The sequence below is a fragment of the Pinus tabuliformis genome, chromosome 1_2, assembly GCF_031772625.1.
Source record: "Pinus tabuliformis cultivar Carrire ecotype Pingquan chromosome 1_2, CPIR1, whole genome shotgun sequence".
Classification (NCBI taxonomy): domain Eukaryota; kingdom Viridiplantae; phylum Streptophyta; class Pinopsida; order Pinales; family Pinaceae; genus Pinus; species Pinus tabuliformis.
This window is the reverse complement of record NC_142298.1, coordinates 368450282-368462362: the sequence shown is the minus strand read 5'-3', so window position 1 is coordinate 368462362 and position 12081 is coordinate 368450282. Positions and strand designations below refer to the sequence as shown.

The window sequence follows — 12081 nt, the reverse complement described above, 5'->3', positions numbered from 1 at the left end:
TGGAGGCGTCTTTGTCAAGGGTCATAGGTCTTGGTATTCGTCATTTGAATATTCTATAAGAAGAGAAGAATTCTTGTGGGTTTTCCTCTCAAGAGGAGAGGTTTTGGCCCTGGCTTGCAGCCTACATTTTGTGTCCTCTTGTGTCACTGATCTTCATTATTTGGTAGTTGTTTGATGATAAAGAACACTATAATAATCAAGATAAGAAGAAGTTAAGTACAAATAGATCAAGTTAAGTAAAAGAACATCACAAGCAGTTATCGAAGTAAGAGAAATCACCTAATTAAGTTGCCCCTAGATTTCTCAACACCTAATTCATGTGTGCCTCTAGGTCCATCCCAATGACATTATCACTCTTAAACCCAAACATCCTAAAGTTAAGTACAAGCCTCCATGCAAGCAACCATGTGTCCTCGTGCCACCTAGGGCTCAATGTCCTCCTCCAAGATTCCTAATGTTCCTCCTCTAAGGCAAGTTGTCCTCCTAAGCAAGTAACCACCCTTCAATTGACAGCTACATTAAAAATTCACCAAGCTTCATAGGTCGACAATGTCCCAAGGAAGAATGCCACACAAACATCAAAACAAGGCATATCAATCAATGAGCAAGCCAACTCCAATGTGTATGTCCATCACGGTACAACCAAGGGTTGTCCATACACCATGCACCTGACATCACATGAAGCACCCCCAAGTATGGTGTACACTGTAAACACTTTCAAAATGACCCAAAAATATAAGACTCCCCCTTTATGATGAAAATGTTTTCACCATCATTAGTTTGCTTCCTCTACAACTCAACCAAACCTACCGTCTACGAATCTCAACCTACTACAATATCAGATTCAACCACTAGCTCCTAAAAAATAATTGCCACCCAACCATCACATTATTCCATCAAGGTATTGTTACACACCACCAGTGGGTGCCCCATAGGAGAAATTTTCTCCTAAAGGTGTCTTCAACCGACAGCCAGCAGCCTTTAACAGCCACCAATGTAGCTGATATATTGTGCCAATTGATCTTCGCTCCCTAAGCCAATCATATGTCCCCTCACCCATTTGTCGAGAGCATATGTTTGAAGGTGGGCCATCCAATCCTAAAGGTATGCCATTCATTGTGCAATCAGGTGTGTGTGCTTGTTGTTCCTTGGGCACACTGGGTATGGATTATTGGGTGACTTGGAAGAAGGAACGGTTTTGATTGTAGTCGTGTTCCCTCACCTTAAATGGGGGGGTTAATCCTCAACCCTAGTCCCATGGGATCTCCCCTATTGGCTTATAGCTTCAGGATGGGCACTACTTGGGAAACCTCGATTTTGGTAGCGCGGTTTTGTTTTCCCGTTTTACATTTTTCACTCACCTCTGCACATTACATGCCCTATTTCATCATCTTCCCTCTCTAGGTCCACATGACCATAGGGTCCACAAGGCTCTGGTACTCCCCCTGCCCTTGTCCACATGTATGGGTCGAACTCAGAACGTTGCCCCGGAGGTCGATGCAACTAAAAAAAAGGGTTAAAAGCATATCATGGCCACATACAAAAGAAAATAACATCACAAAATGCAAAATATGGTTGGGACATTATATTAGCGTGTGGGCAAAAGCCAAACATGAGCTCTACCCCTTCATTATGGCCATCACCCTGGTTCCTAGGGCCCCATGAGTGCCCCCATCATTAAGGAACCCATTCATGTCCCAACTGTTGGTGGGCGATGAACTACCCCACCTTAAGGGGGTAATAACTGCTTATATCATACACAGTATGCTCTCATTTCCTAGAGCCCCAAGTAATATAATAAAGAAAAATCAAGAAAAGGCAAAAGGAAAATGAAGAAGGGTGGAAAAACAAAGGTCAAGGTAACTCATGTACCATGATTGCTCCCTCCTACATATATACACCTAAATATGTGGACATCCCTCATCATTACCACCCTTGAACCCATGGCATTTGGCCTTGAGACCCCTAAGTCCCAACCCACCTCATCATTATCCACATGACACCTATCACTTGAAGGATGTACCTTGGACATGTCTTTCCTTTAGGCGTTGGAAACACCTAATAGGGTTGTTTACTAGCCATTCCTACTTAGGAACGTAACATTATTACATGCTTAAAGCTCCAAATTTGGAAGGGAGGCTCATTATGAAGTCTCATTTGTGCCCTTGGTTAACAAGCTTGGTTCACTTAGATGCACTAAAGAACTATTGTACCTAAAGTTGCGGAGATTAATTGCATCTTATATATAATTGGCAGGTAGTTTCATCATGGGCTAGGCAACTTAACTAGGGCCCAAGCCCACTAGAGGATTATATTGACACTTGTAGGGGATGTGTTGAGAGCCATGGGACTTTGTCATGTGATAGAGCATCATTTCATGTCATGGACACCCTTAGCACTTTCAACAACTTGTTCATTGCCCACATTATTCATGAGATGATGCACTTGAACTAGCATTGCCCCAGCCGGCTTAGCAGTGTACACATGGTTTGGCAGTTGATCCAAGGCCCATAGGAGGTTTGTCTCACTCTTAAGACATGGGAGGGCATGCACTATCTTTAGAGCCCTCGATTAAAGGAGTCTATAGGCTTATCTTTCACCAGGAGACCCATGAGACCAGTACTTGTGCCCCAGAGCCACTTTGGAGCACCACATGATGACTTACATGGACATTAAGGGGCCATCCCCTTGTGCATCATTTATGGAGCCCTCTCTCTCATTTTGGCACTTAGAGGACTCAACATGGCCTTCCAATGGCCTCACTTCATCATGACATCATCATTTCGGCCTACTATTGGATGGTTTATTCATAATTTTTTAAGCTTCTTGGTGGGCTTGTCACCAAGACCTTATTTTTGTACAATAAAATAATACTAGGGGTTTTGGAATAGGAATTCGACCTCTAAAGGTCTCATATAAATAGAACTCGCTCTCATTGTGAGATAGCATCACCATCACTTGGATTTCTCTTGCAAAAGACATTTGCCCTTTTTCTTTTGGACGAATTGGAGACTCTTTGATGCATTTTGATATCTTTAGAAGCTAGAATTTCGATCTTTCTTGGAGATACTTCTTGATTTGTGGTTGGATATATCTCATTGTCATCTTGTAAGTTCCTTTTGATGAATATTCTCTTTTGAAATGATATTTAATGTATGGAATTTGTTGCAACTACTTAATGTTGTTGTGCCCTAGTTTATTGAATATCATTGTACAAGGCTTTTTGGTTAGCAATTGCATATGTTACTCGTTGCATGACAATAGATGAATGTTCCTAGTGGATGAATTTTATTTTCTTCCGTGAAAATCCACAGATCATGGGTGGGTAAATCTTAAAGCTTGGTTTCTAGGGCATCCATCTTTAGCCTCCTTGAATACGGTTTTGGAAAATTTCAAAATTTTGAATCATCTTAGACTCCATAGCCAAGGGAAATAAGCACTCGTCCTCTATCTTCACTAAAACTCCATATCTCATCCACCTTCGGATTTCTTCTTGGACACAGTCTCCTCATAGCCTTTCCTAGTTGGGAAGATTCTCTTTGCCACTGACTACATCTTGGAAATTCTCCCAAGACTTATGAAGTCCCAATAGCGCAAGACTCACAAGGTCTTTTCCTGCTACAATCTCACCCACTCCAGCTAGCTCATCCCAAACCTAGGTGAATTTGGAAAGGTACGTAATGATGGGCTCTCCTTTGCTCATCCAAATATTTCTTGACTTGCCTTTCAAGGCAAGATTTCTAGCATCACTGGATACCTAATACAAAGCCAAAATGGTTTTCCACATATCATTTGTTGTCATCTTGCCATGGAGATGAGGAATAATGTAGTCTTTTACCCCCTCAAGAATGATCCTCCTGCCATTGGTGTCATTCTTGTTATGATGGCTCAAGTATTGGGCATTTGTGGGCGCAATTTGTGGGTTCTTCACAAAATTTAGCACCCCATTATCTTCCAAAACTACTAAGATCCATTCCCTCAATGAGCAGAAGTTAGAGGCTCCCTCTAAACAGCGATCTGCCCTTCGTCCTTGAAATAACATATTGCTTATCCAAAAAACATTGCTCTTCAAACTCTAGCACAAGCCTATTGACTGAAATGTGCTCTTCATTGACTGAACAATCTTGGTGTTGGTTTTTATACAGAGCGTGGCTCTGATACCATGTTAATTTTCTTGAAACTCTGCAACTACTTAGATGAATTTACTGAAAAATCAAGGCAACTGAAAACTGAAACCAAGTTTAACTTTCACCAAGATACAGAGTTTCTTAACATTCAACATGCAACGAAAAATAGTTGAGATAAAAACACATGCACACATAAAATTGACACTAGCGTTTTACCCAAGAAACCCAAATGGGAAAACCTACATTCGTTGTTGTGGACTTTTTATTGATTGTTCTTTGAGCAAATAGATCTTTTACAAATTCAATTTGTTGCTACTGCAGCCAGCAAATAGCCTTTGAGAATCTAATTTCCTAGCTCCACAATTGCTCTCGGCCCTGCCTTGATCACTGCTCTCAACCTTGAGAAGATGTTCTCAGCCTTGCCTATTGATCTTGACCTACATACACAATTGCTTACTGTTGAAACTAATCTCAGCTTGCTCCTCGAATTCCTGATCTTAGCTCCTCAACCAATGCACACTGCCAACAACAAAGAATCATCAATCTTTGTGCCTTCGTCCTTCTCTGCGTTAATAGACTTTCGATACATGTAAGGAGGCCAACTTTGAATGGTTGTTCACACAAGTGTAACAAGTTCCTTTTGTTAGTTAACTAGAGAAAGTCTTACTTACACTTTGACTAGCTCTCAGTTAACTAGCTCGAGTTGCTCCTTGATTTCCTCTAGTTGTGAACCGAGTTAACTGAGAACTTAACTCGTCCTTTCTTCACTTGTCTCTGAAGTCTTAACTCATCCTAACTTGAAATTGACTTTGTAGTCTTAACTCGTCCTAACTGGACTTGTCTCTGCCACCTCATCCTATAGTCTAACTGAAGAAGACTCCAATGAACTGAAGCTCCAACACTACGCATGTAATCTATTGATGACCATTCCAGTGAACTAGAAATCAACTCATCACAATTGAATTCTAACTTATGAATTAGCATTCATGCTAGAGAAAGACAATTCGAACTCTTTATTGGCTAAGGCACAAGCCAGAAGACCTTCCTTCTCTACATTTTCAACACTCCCTCTTAAAATCCCACTTTGTTAGTTTTCCCCACACTGAGGTTTTCCAGGGTAAAAGTTGTGTAAAATTTTATGTGCTTGGATTTCTTGTTTCTGTTGTGTATAATTTGTTAGAAGCTCAGTTGTGTTAATTATGCGTAGATTTCATATTTGAATTTTCTGGGTTTTCAGTAAAATATAAAAATTTGGGTATAAAAAATTATTGTCACAATAATCATTTTGTTGGGCTTAGAGAAAACTAACATGGTATCATAGCAAAGCCTCTAAAATAAATTCAAGTGTTGCACAGGTTCAAGCTCAAAGGGGTTCGTGGTCTTTCTAGGGTTTTCAGTAAACAGTGATGCGAGGGTTTGATTTACCATGGCAATCAATGTCAGGTATGAAGATAGGTTAGAAGGAGCCTCAAACTATCTTCAGTGGAAAGTCTAGATCACAATTGTTCTCAAGGAGAACAAGTTGTGGAGCTTTGCTAACTCCACAGTGGTTGTTCCAGTGTCAGATTTTGTTGCCCTAGATCTCCATGAGGTGAAAGAAGCAAGGGCACAAAGGATCATCTTGGACAAGGTGAAAGATCAACTAATTCCCCTTCTATATGAGAAAAAGACTGTCAAAGAGATGTGGGATGCAATCACCAAATTGTACCAGAGTGACAACCAGAACCAGAAGATGGTGCTAAAGGATAAACTACAACACGAATGTCAAAGGGAGAGAACGTGGCTTCCTACCTTACCATGCTCACGCAGGTGCGAGATGAGATGGTAGTTGTAGGGAAGACAATCCCTAAATCTGAATTGGTGCCTGTAGCCTTGAATGGCTTTACAAATCAGTGGGATGTATTTGTAAAATGCACCGTGGGATGAGAACATCTTCCCACCTAGGAAAGGTTGTGTGATGATTTCACACAAGAGGAGATCTGAGAAGGGTCTCAACGTGGAGACTAAAAGAAGTAAGGAAGAAGAGAACTTGGCCCTAACCTCTAAGGGCGAGAGAAAGGCCAAGAAAGGCTCCGCTGAAGGAGCTACTTCGAAGGGCAATAAAAAGAAGTTTGATGCTAGCAAAGTGAAATGCTTTGCTTGCCACGAGCTAGGGCATTTTTCCAATGCCACAACTGAGATGGACGAGTTTGTAGGTAGATTTGAGAATGAATTCTCACTCATCGTGTGTTTCTCTAGTTCAATGGCCACTAGCGTGTGGTACATTGACAGTGGCACTTCAAGTCACATGACTGGAGTGTGAGACTACTTTACCAGTCTGAAGGAGCACAGTTTGGAATTCCACATTGAGCTTGGTGACAATGCGAATTACAGGGCAACACGCAATGGAACTATTAAGTTTCAAGGGTAGTCCGGGAAGCCTCTACTAATGAAGGATGTGCTATTCGTTCTAATTTTGACAAAGAATCTAATTTTTGTTTCAATCTTGGGGGAGAAGGGTTATGTGGTGATTTTTCGAGATGGAAAGGTGTATATTTGTCCCAAGGGTTTGAACTTCAGCACAACAAAGGTGCTTGGAGTGAGCGGAAACAAGCTATATAGACTCCAATTCGAGCCAGCCAAAGTGTTGGTGAACAGCAGTAGCAACAGCAGTAACTTGGGGTAATTGTGGCATAGGAGAATGGCACACTTACCCATGGAGCACTCAAGTGTTGACTGAGGTCGTGACCGCACTCCCTGATTTCACTACAGATCAACATGACATGTGCAAGGAGTGTACCATGGGAAAGTACACCAAGACCATGTTTCCAGTAATGACAACAAGTCCAAGGGGATCTTGGACTTGATCCATTCAAATGTATGTGGGTCATGTCAACAGTGTCTATTCAAGGGTTCATCCATTACGCAGCCTTCATAGATGACCATTCTCGGAAAACCTAGATCTATTTTATGAAGACTGAGGATGAGGTCTTCAATCGATTCCAAGAGTTTAAAGCTCTTGTGGAGAACCATATGAGCAGAAAGATCAAGGTACTTAGATTTGAAAATGGAGGCGAGTACAACTCGAATGCCTTCAAGGAGTTTTGTGTAGATTTTAGAATTAAGAGGGAGTTGATAGTTCCATATAACCCATAGCAGAATGGAGTATTGAAGAGGAAGAACGGAGCCATTGTTGGGGCAGCAAAAGCAATGTTGCGTGATCAGGATCTACCTATGTTCTTATGGGTAGAAGCATGTAACGCAGCATTTTATTTGCAAAACAGGAGTCCACACAAGGTGTTGGGGAGGATGAGAGGCATTCATGGGGAAGAAACTAGAGGTTAGTAATCTTTGCATTTTTTGGTGCTCGGTTTATTGTCACGTTCCATCAGAGAAGAGGGCAAAGCTCGAGCCTACTACAAAGAAGGGTATCTTCATTGGATATAGTGAGACCTCAAAGGCTTACAAATTCTACATTCATGCACTCAGGAAGACAGTGATGTGGAGGGATGTGAAATTTGAAGAGGACAAGGCTTTAAAAATGTTCTATGGCTCAGTGCCAATTGTATCAGAGGTTCAAGAGCAGGAAGCACCAAAGGAAGAAAGGAGACAATGATTATAGATTGCAGGACCCAATACTTATGTGCAAGACAAGCAACATGAGCACGAGTAGGAACATGATGCTCCATTTGCCCAAGTCGAGACTTCTAGGAAGAAGAGGCCAAAATGGGAAAAGCGTACCTTAAGGGAAGCTCAGGAGCAGGTGGATGCTCCTATAACTTCAGTTAGGGAGAGCAAACCACCACAGAGATTTCCCAATTACATGGCTCTTATGAGCAGGTTGATTGAGGCTGAGCCTTCCAGTTTTCAGGAGGCATCTAAGCAGCATATGTGGAGGGATGCCATGGTGGAAGAGTACTCTTCATCATGAATAATAATGTATGGGAGGTTGTGCCACGACCTGAATGAAAATCAGTGGTGGGATCTAGGTGGATATATAAGATCAAACACGCTATTGATGGTAGTGTTGAGAAGTTCGGATCCCAGTTCATGACTAAGGGGTTCTCTCAAAGGGAGGGAGTTGACTGTGATGAGACATTTGCCCCTGTAGCCAAGTACTCCTCCATCAAGGTTGTGACTTCCAATGCTGCAAAGATGGGTTGGAAGATCCATCATATGGAAATCAAGGCAGCATTTCTTAATGATCTGATTGAGGACAAGTTATATATAACACAATCAGAGGGCTTTAAAGTGCATAGGATGGATTCCCATGTTTGCAGGTCGAAGAGAGCGTTGTACGAACTCAAGCAAGCACCACATGCATGGCTTTCCAAGATAGATAGCTATCTGCTAGGGATGAGTTTCACCAAGAGTGATGCTGACTCAAACCTGTACTACATATTGGTCAGGGGAGAGCCACTCATTCTTGTGTTATATGTAGATGATTTGTTTCTTATAGGTTCAGAGAAGCTCATTGCAGATTGCAAGAGGGATCTTGCTTCGAAGTTTGAGATGAAGGATATGGGGTTGATGCACTACTTTTTGGGGCTAGAGGTGTGGCAGAGAGATGGGCAGATCTTCCTTGAACAACAGAAGTATGTTGTGGAGATCCTGAAGCAATTCGGATACATTTTAAAGACCATTACATTTCTTTAGATTTTCCAATATCCGTTGCGGGTTTGAGCTTGACTATGGAGGCTCAATCCAAACCCTCATATGAGTACTCCATAATACAAAAATTTTATTCCCTTTCCAACTAAAGATTTTCCAAAATACTCCCAAGATCCAAATACGTTTACATTCTAATTTTAACTACTTTTTGGTTTGATTTTGACTAGCTTCTTGTTTTCCTTAGCGAGATATTTTTGCCCTTTTTCCCAACTCGGATCCAACCTGTGTTTTATGTTGAATCCAAGGGGTCACCGTTCTGTGAGTGATCTTTGTTGCCTTTGGCACTTTTTTCATTTGCCTGATTAGCCCAAGAAATTTCTTTTTCAATCCTATTTCCAAAGAGTTCAATGGAGGAACCAAGATTTGCAAGAGTTTGATGTTCTTCCTCTAACTTTGCTTTCGGTGGATCCTCTTTGGCATGTGTTTCTTCCTGCCTATTTTTTGCTTCCTCTGGTGGATCCTCTTTGACATGCACTTCTTCCTGACTTTCTTTTGCTTCCTCTTTGTCTTGGGTCTCTTCTTCCTTGTATATAGTATAATGAGCACCTTCCTACCATTTAGGCCTCCAACTATTTTTCCGAAATCTATTATCCTGCAATCGCTTGAGGCAATTCTTGATTACATGCCCTATTTCATAACAAGGTCGGCATCAGAATGAAACATTTTCATAACCAAATTTCTGAACCCATACATAATTTGGAGTCGTTAAATTTATCTCGACAGGAAAACCTTTATTAAAGTCCATCTCCACACATATTCGAGCATAAGAGGTCTTAAGGAAATGCTTAGTTTTTGAACCCATACAATAAAATTTCCCTAGTGCATTTCCAATAGATGTTAACGAAGAAAGATTCCAAAGATGCAAGGGCAGGTTCAAAAGCCTTACCCAAACTGGAGCTGAGGAGATTGCCCCATAACAGGATCAAGAGGAGACCAGGGCTGCATGAAGAGACCAACACTACCCCAAAACCAAGGACCGGAATCCCAAATAATCTTCTTATCCTTGGGATTATCAAAAACAACAACAAAAATCCCCAAACCAGAGGGTAAATATTCAGATCATCAGACAATAGAGGTTTCCACAAATCAAAAATCCACTTATGGAGACCACTCAGCGACGGCCAAAACCCATTAAATCTACATATAAAACATTGTTCTAAAAACAAAATTGCACAGTTGAAGGCTTCATCCTCCAAGGGAACATTAACAGCAAGAGATTCTTGAACTGTCAGAAGAACAAATCCAGATTTCAACATGGCACTGTAAGATACCTTGGCTTGAGTTGCCTGAGAGGAAGAACTTGCAAATCCAACTGCCATTCCTTCAAGAGATGTTGATTTCACCGCTAAATCACAAAAATTTGTCATTATGCGGGGGGGCTGCGGGTAGATCCACACAACTGAGCACTAACTAGACCGAAACCCTAGCTGTCACGGGAGCCTTCATCTGTCTGGTACTTATTTGCGTCCTTCTAGACTGGATATATATTTTTTTGTCAATACATTCAGTCAATTTATGGTTGAGTGAAAGCGAGTGCAATGGGTGGCAGCGAAACACATACTTAGGCATCTACATGGTATGATGGAGTATGGGTTGAGTTATGTCTAGGGAGATGGAGTGAAGCTAATGGGTTATTCAGATGTTGGTTGCGCAGGCAGCACAATTGACAATTAAAGTACTTCAGGTTGTTGTTTCAACAGGGTCTAGAATTGTTTCTTAGTTCAGCGGGAAACAGAAGTCAGTTGCATCGAGTTCTGTTGAGGTTAAGTACATGTCAGCAAGTTTGGTATCATGTGAGACCATTTGGTTTCGAAAGTTACACATGGGGCTATTTGATCAAGAGCTGGAGCCAATCATGATACATTGTGACAATTAGAGTTGCATCAGGCTCTCAGAAAATCCAGTGTTTCATGATAGTTCGAAACATATAGAGATCAGGTATCAATTCATCTGGGACTGTGTAAAAAGGCAAGGTGAAGTTGCAATATGTACTTACAAATGAGCAAGTTGCAAACATCCTCGTGAAAGCATTGATAAAAGGTAAGTTTGTCTTCTTCAAGGACAAGTTAAGGGTGGTGCAGAACACCTTCCTCGCTAAGAGGGAGTATTAAAATTGTAGCTCGGACAGGTGTCTCTGCATATGCCTTGTGTCCAAGCATGCAAAAAATACCTTAATAATTACTTATTTCAGCAGTTTCTTTCTTCTCTAAGTTTAAACTTAGGAAAAGCACGATAATTAATTTAATTAGTTATTATTGCCTTTGTAACTAAAATCTATAACTCTGGAAATTAATATTTCTTTTTTGACGGATCGAAAGAAAGTGATAAGATCAAATTTTGACCTTTGATCTTTTCTTTGAAGATCTCAAAGAGGAAATAGGGTTATGAGAGAAATTATGAATTGCTAGAATGTGTGGGTGAAGGACACAATTTGGAGATCACATCAAGTGAGAGAGAAGAGATCTGATTTGGGTGAGAAGAAGGAAGGTCAATCAGCTAAGGAGGGGCTGAGTTCACAGAGAGAGAGAAAGAGTCATTAGGGCCGAGTTCTCTACAGGAGGAGAGACTGTGTCTTGGGCCTAGTTCGCTGGAGAAAAAGGGTGTTACACTACAAAGGGAGAGGCCATTTGCAGGGTCGTACTGTGCAGAGGAGAGGGGCCATTTTCTAGGGCCATTCTTGGCTGTAAATTCTCTGGAATTGCTGCTGTAATAGTTTCCTGATTAATTCTTTATAGCCTAATAAAATACTTCTTTGCTAGTTTTTCCCCACATTGGGGTTTCCAGGGTAAAATTTGTGTAAAGTTTATGTGCTTGGATTTCTTGTTTCTGCTGTGTATACTTTGTTAGAAGCTCAGTTGTGTTAATTGTGCATAGATTTCAGATTTTAGTTTTCTGGGTTTTCAGTAAAAAATAAAATTCTAGGTATAAAAATTCACTGGCACGTTAATCATTTTGCTGGGCATAGAGTTAACTAATATTTAATTTATATTAGTTGTTTAAATATGGTAAGTAAGATAGATATTACATCAGTGCTTCCTTTTCCTTTTCTTTAACAATTTGGTGTTGAAAAGATATAAGACATTAGTTTTTTTATATATTTCTTTAGCATTGGAAGCATGCACACATGCGAAAGTGTTCAAGATCCCCCACCCAAGCTGTAGAGCACCTCACTTCTCTCAGCACAATTATCCAAATTTGTATTGGAGCATTACAATTCAAATATCATCCAAATGTGTAGCCACAGCCACAATTGCACAGTAGGTGTTGACTTGTTATGAGGCATTAGGAGACCGAAACATATATG

General features: G+C 40.8%; 1 protein-coding gene across 2 annotated transcripts in view; it reads right to left on the bottom strand.

The window, feature by feature from the left end:
- The window catches only part of LOC149205903 (putative protein ABIL4), a 30027-nt gene that overhangs the window by 14629 nt on the left and 3317 nt on the right, over positions 1-12081 (bottom strand). The gene's annotated exons all lie outside the window — the stretch shown is intronic.